The following is a 7094-nucleotide window of genomic DNA, read 5'->3' as shown; positions in this document are numbered from 1 at the left end:
TTTCTAGGAGTCATTGCTACCTGTTGCTGTTTATTTAGCATATCCTTTAAAGTTCGATTGGATCTTTCTATGACTGCTTGGCCTGTGGGATTGTGTGGTATACCTGTAACATGCTTTATATTGTAATAAGCAAAGAACTGTCTCATTTTATTGGAGACATATGCTGGGGCATTATCTGTCTTAATTTGTACAGGTATTCCCATGATGACCATAATTTCTAATAGGTGTGTAATCACAGAATCAGCCTTTTCAGAACTCATAGGAGTTGCCCACTGAAATCCTGAATAGGTGTCAATGGTATGGTGTACATACTTTAATCTTGCAAATTCTGCAAAATGAAACACATCCATCTGCCAAATTTCATTTCTTTGTATACCTTTTGGATTGCTTCCTTCAGGTAATGGAGTTTGGCTATAGAAGGAACAAGTAGGACAATTTTTCACAATATCCTTAGCTTGTTGCCAAGTAATGGAGAAATCCTTCTTCAAACCTTTGCTATTTACATGGTGTTTCTTGTGAAATTCTGAGGCTTCTAGCACATTACCTATTAGTAACTGATCAATCTCATCATTACCTTGTGCTAGAGGTCCTGGCAGACCTGTATGGGATCTGATATGTGTTATATATATAGGATGTTCCCTTTTTCTGATGATTTCCTGCAATTGTATGAATAATGAAGTTAATTCTGTATTATCAGGAATAAATTCAGCAGTTTCAATGTGTAAAACAACTCTCTCTGCATATTGAGAGTCAGTGACTATATTGAGGGGTTCTGTGAAGTCCATCAGTACCATAAGAACGGCATACAGTTCTGCCTTTTGTACAGAGCTGTATGGATTTTGTACCACTTTACTTAGGTCTCCTGATTTGTATCCTGCTTTCCCTGATTTATTTGCATCAGTATAGAATGTGAGGACTCCAGAAATTGGCTTGTGTTGCACAATGTGAGGAAGAACCCATTCAGTCTTCTTTATGAATTCTATTCTCTTGCTTTTGGGATAATGGTTGTTAATCTCTCCCAAAAAGTTACTGCAGGCTCTCTGCCAGTATTCATTATCTTTCCATAGTGATGAAATTTCCTCATTAGTTAAAGGCACTACAATTTCTGATGGGTCCATTCCTGTCAACTGACAAAGACTTAATTTACCTTTTTGAATCAAATCAGAGATCTTTTCTATATTAAGTCTTTAATTTCTTATTTGGTTTACGTGGTAAGAATATCCATTCCAATATAATATCTTCCCTCTGCATCAAAATACCTGTGGGGGAATGTCTGGAGGGAATTATGACAAGAATGCATTTAAGTTCTGGATCCACATGATCCACATGTGCTTCTCGAATTGTCTTTTCTACTAGAGTCAATTCCTTCTCAGTTTCGGCTGATAATTATCTTGGACTATTTAATTCTTTGTCCCCTTCTAGAGTAGTAGCCAAATTTTGTAGTCCATCTTTGGGTATTCCCATGATACCCAATAAGTTGGAAATGCTTCCTAACAACTTTTGAAAATCATTAAGAGTCTTTAATCGATCTCTCCTCAGTTGTACCTTTTGGGGTCTAATTTTTTGTAACTCTATCTTATATCCTAAGTAATTAATAGAATCACCTCTTTGTATTTTTTCAGGAGCAATTTGCAGTCCCCAGCGAGGCAAAACTTTTTTTACTTCTTCAAACATGCTTTCTAATGTGTCTAACTTTGGATCAGCTAATAGGATATCATCCATATAGTGATAAATTATGGATTGTGGAAACTTTACACGAATTATCTCCAATGGTTTTTGCACAAAGTATTGGCATAAGGTAGGGCTGTTTAACATTCCCTGCGGGAGGACCTTCCATTGATATCTCTTGACTGGCTGAGAAATGTTATAATTAGGAACTGTGAAGGCAAATTTTTCTCTATCATTTTCTTGTAAGGGTATGGTAAAGAAACAGTCTTTTAAGTCAATAACTATTATAGGCCATTCTTTGGGTATCAGAGAGGGCAAGGGCATCCCATTTTGTAGGGAGCCCATTGGCTGAATTACTTTATTAATAGCTCTCAGATCTGTCAGCATTCTCCAATTACCAGACTTTTTTTTTTTAATAACAAATACAGGAGAATTCCAAGGGCTGGTAGGTTCTTCAATGTGTTGAGCATTTAACTGCTCTTGAACCAGCTGTTCTAAAGCTTGTAGCTTCTCTTTTGTCAATGGCCACTCTCCAACCCAGACAGGTTTATTAGTTAGCCATTTTAAAGGTAAGGCAGTTGGTACTCCTGAGAGTTCAGCAGCAGTTGTGCTCTGTTTGTGTACAGCCTGAATGGTTGGTGACTGTTTTTTATAGCATGTTATGAGATTATTCCTAGAAACATGCATTGGCCTGTATTCCTTTTCTGAGAGTGTAGGAATTTTAATCTGGGTATTCCACTGTTGTAACAGATCTCAGCCCCATAGATTCACTGCTACATTTGCTACATATGGCTTCAGCCTTCCTCTCTGTCCTTCTGGCCCTATGCATTCAACCCATCTCAAACTCTGTTTTATCTGAGATAGGGTGCCAATTCCTAAAAGTTGGACATCTACCTCTTGAAGAGGCCAATTTGGATGCCATGATTTTGGTGTAATTACAGTCACATCTGCACCTGTGTGTACCAGGCCCTTCAGAACGTAGCCATTAATTTGAATTCTAAGCTTTGGTCTTTGTTCATTTATGGAAGTCTGCCAAATATTTGTTTTATTGTGTTCTTTGTAAACTGTGATTCATCTATCAGAGCTGTTTTATCATCCATTGTAGTATCGGTTTTTACATTAGGCATTGGTTTATTCAGTTGTCCTGGAGAGGAATGTCTTCCACAGTGGCTGGGAATGTTCTTACCACATTTGATTTGGGGGCCTGCAAGAGGCCCCCTGAGATGTTTCCCGCCAGTAAAGGGTGCCTTGTATATCTATTTTTGATCTGCACTCACTGGTCCAATGTCGGCCTTTGCCACATCTTCTACATAATCCAGGAGGTGTTTGGGGTCTTCTGTTTAGGCTATTCCTAGAAGGAGTATTACTTCTAGGATTACCCCATGTACAGTTTTTACTTATATGACCTGGTGTACCACATTTAAAACATTCAGTACCATGGGGCCTTCTTTCACCTCTGGAATTTGTCTCTCCTATCCAAGCCTCATTACTGTAGTTAAGAGATTCAACACTATTAGTATACTGAATCCATTCTTCCAAACAAGCTGATCTGATCTTTAATGGTGTAAGTATTCTTTTGCATTCTGCATTAGCATTGTCGAATGCCAAGGACTCAGTTAATACTTTTCTTAATTCTTTATCTGATACAGCTTTTGTTATAGCTGTGTTCAGCCTTTGTAAAAAATCAGTGAAGGGTTCATGCGGTCCCTGAAATATCTTTGTGTATACCTCAGTTGCTTTTCCAGGTTCTGGAATTTTTTCCCAAGCATTTAGAGCTGCTGTATGGCATAGGGATATTGTATGCTCATCATAAATGGCTTGTACATTCCTGTCAGCGAATCATCCCTCACTAAGTATTTGATTTCGGGAGTTCTCAAAACCTCTGAGTTTACCTTGTTGTTCTAAATTTCTTGCCTCTTCTCTCAACCAGCTTTTCCACTGTAACTACTGGCTATATTCTAGAACAGCTGAAATTAACTGATGCCAGTCATCTGGAATGATTCTATGTGAGGTAGACCATGAATTTAACATCTGTTTTACATATGTGGAGTGTATCCCATATGTAACTACTGTTTCCCTTACATTTTTAAAGTCCCTTGTTGAAATTAGTTGTAATGTATATGTTGTATATGGCTCGGGGTATGTGTCATCTGCTGGCTTCTCATGGATGATAACAGGATAAGCCATTGTATGAAAGCCATTTGGAGATGTTACAACCTGTATGGTCTTGGCCTTCAGCTTATTAGGTCCCTTGTCATGTTTATTGAGAGTTTCTTCCAGGGCTTGTAAACGAGCACCTAGGATCTTTTCCAGGGAGTAAACCTCCTCTCTTGTAAGGGATTCCAGATTTTTCATGGAATCATGGAAGTTGTTATGTTCTTCTGAAACACATGATTCCATGGACCTTATCTTATCAAGTAATGATAATTTTTCTTCCTTACATGGTGTCTGAGTAGCTACAACTTCACTTTGGAGAGTTAGTATTCTATCCATTAAATACTCATATTTATTATCAATAAAAGCAATTTTGGGTACAAGCTTGTTTTGTAAGTCCTAGCCAGCAGATTCTAGAGAGAGAATCTTTTTATGTAAGTCCTGGTCAGCAGATTCCAAAAGGAGAATCTTTTTCTGTAAGCCTTCATTGCTATCTTTTAAAACCTGTAATTCCTGGTTAGCAGATTCCAGAAAGAGAATCTTTTTTTGTAAGCCTTCATTGCTATCTTTTAAAGCCTGTATCAGTCCCAATAATGACTCATCTTTGTTCTTATTATTAAACCAGTGTTTGAACACTATGTGAATTATTACAATGAATGTCAAAATTGTACAGGCCAGATATGTCTTAGGGAGCTCATATATTTCCAGGAGAATGTCATTCATCATACAGGCAAAAGGTTTTTAAATCCTTGAGAGGTAATGTTGTCAGCCATATTACAAGAATTACTCAAAATTTGTTAGTCAGTTTTAAGGTGTAAAATTATCAAGTACTTTTACTTGAAAAAAGTTTACCTTTCTGTGGTTTTGGGGAGTGCAGTAGCACTTTTCAGCCAGCAAGGAGGCATTGGTATAGCTCCAAAGCAGCTCCAAGGCAGGAGCCAAGATGGCGGGGAACCGGTACTCAGAGGAGAGGGAAGGCCTCACTTACAGTGGGTTTTTGCTGGTCTAGGGGCTAAGCTAACTTTGCAGGAGAGTTTAGGTACCAACCATCCAGGGAGGAGGCTGAGGGAGGGAGCCGCCTAGGCCTTTGGGATTTGACCCACGTGAGCACCAGATATTGGTGAAATTATTTAGGCCACTCCACATAGTTAAAAGGGAGGTTTATTTTGTGGGGTAACTTACAATGAAGGGGTAGGTTGCAGGGTCTGGCAAAGGTATAGTGCAGTCCGGCGGTCTTCTCTGGAAAACTCTGCTCCGTTTCCCTCCAGTGTCCCGGGTCCTGGAACCAACTCACACCTCCCCTTCCGAACCTCCATCCTCCGTTTCCTTCTCCGCCCTGCCTTGTGGCCGCGACCATTACCGAATCCTCAATGGGGGTTTGAACTTCCCGGCCAAAGCTGGGATGGCTATCCACTACAGGAAACTATGGGAAATATAGTTCTGACGACTTTGAAAAAGACATTGTTGGAAATGTAGTTCTGATATCATGAAGAAAGGGACTGTGGTAATGTAGTTATGATGACGTAGACATAGGAAGTGTGGGAAATGATGATCTGATGACATAGAAAAAGGCACTGTGGGAAATGTAGCATCTGAATTCCATTAGAGGACTGGTGGATTCTGAGGATCTTCCTCTAAATATTTCCCATGAAATGTTGCAGCAAAGCAAAATTTTGGAAGTTATCGGAAAGAATTTGGTCAAGAAATATTTAAAAATATTTAATGAACTGGTAGAAGAGAAAGAGAACTACAAAAATTTTTATGAGCAGTTCTCAAAAGTATAAAGCTTGGAATTCATGAAGACTCTCAAAATCAGAAGAAGCTTTCAGAATTGTTGCGGTACTACACATCTGCTTCTAGAGATTAAATGGTTTCTGTCAAGGACTATTGCACCAGAATGAAGGAAAACCAGAAGTACATCTACTTTATCACAGGTGAGACCAAGGACCAAGTTGCTAACTCGGCCTTTGTGGAACGTCTCCAAAAGCATGGCTTGGAAGTAATCTATATGATTGAGCCCATTGATGAGTATTGTGTGCAACAGCTGAAGGGATAGGAGTGTAAGACCTTGGTGTGGGTTACCTAAGAAGGACTGGAACTACCATAAGATGAAGAGGAGAAAAAGAAACAGGAAGAGAAAAAGACAAAATTTGAAAACCTCTGCAAAATTATGAAAGGTATTTTGGAGAAAAAGGTTGAAAAGGTGGTGTATCAAACCGATTGGTGACATCCCCATGCTGTATTGTCACGAGCACATTCTGGTGGACAGCAAACATGGAGAGGATCATGAAAGCTCAAGCCCTCAGAAATAACTCAACAATGGGTAACATGGCAGCAGAGAAGCATCTGGAAATAAACCCTGATCACTCCATTATTGAAACCCTACAGCAAAAGGCAGAGGCTGACAAGAATGATAAGTCTGTGAAGGATCTGGTCATCTTGCTGTATGAAACTGCACTCCTGTCTTCTGGCTTCAGTCTGGAAGATCCCCAGACACATGCTAACAGGATCTACAGGATGATCAAGCTTGGTCTAGGTATTGATGAAGATGATCCTACTGTGGATGATACCAGTGCTGCTGTAACTGAAGAGATGATACCCCTGGAAGGAGATGATGACACATTGCACATGGAAGAAGTAGACTAAACTTCACCAGAACTATATGTTTGATGCTTACTTTCATTCCTTCTCTGATGATATATTTTCGAGGTTTTTTGCTATTTTTGTTAACATTTAAAACATCTGTGTGACATGTAAACTAAGGAGAAGATAAAATTTCTTTCTACTTGTGATACTGTGATACTATTGGTTTGATTCAACAGGTTTGTAGAATGTTTGTTGTAAGACATAATGTAAGGTATTAACATTGTGGTCTGAAGTGTTTAGCTGTTCAGAAGCTGGATTCCTTCCAAATAATTTGTCAGTTGGAAGTATTCTGATATTTAGCTACATGTTTAAAAGGAAAAGAATTAAGATGGCTTAAGTTTCATCTTAAAAATTTTCATCCCCTATAGTAATTCTGCATGTTTTGGTCTTAGAACAACACAAGCTAAAAATACAGAATTCCCCATGTGGCTTGTTTTCCAAAGTTCTGAGAACAAAACCCTACACTTCCCCATCCCCCAAGTCCTTCAAGATCCTTTAAGCCTCCTTACACTTCCAACTTTGAGTTCCTTCATGAAAAACAAATAAAACCCCATAAAACAAAGCCTCCAAACCAAAGAAAACAAAATAAAACACCACCCCAAAAGAAACAAAACCCACCAAACTAT

The 7094-nt window shown here is 38.8% G+C and overlaps 1 pseudogene; it reads left to right on the top strand.

Moving 5' to 3' along the window:
* Positions 1-4765: 4765 nt before the first annotated feature.
* LOC118575609 lies at positions 4766-6468 on the top strand (annotated as a pseudogene).
* The last annotated feature ends 626 nt before the right edge of the window (positions 6469-7094 follow it).

The sequence above is a fragment of the Onychomys torridus genome, unplaced genomic scaffold, assembly GCF_903995425.1.
Source record: "Onychomys torridus unplaced genomic scaffold, mOncTor1.1, whole genome shotgun sequence".
NCBI classification, from domain to species: domain Eukaryota; kingdom Metazoa; phylum Chordata; class Mammalia; order Rodentia; family Cricetidae; genus Onychomys; species Onychomys torridus.
The sequence above is the reverse complement of the archived record's forward strand: the minus strand, read 5'-3'. Positions and strand labels throughout refer to the sequence as shown.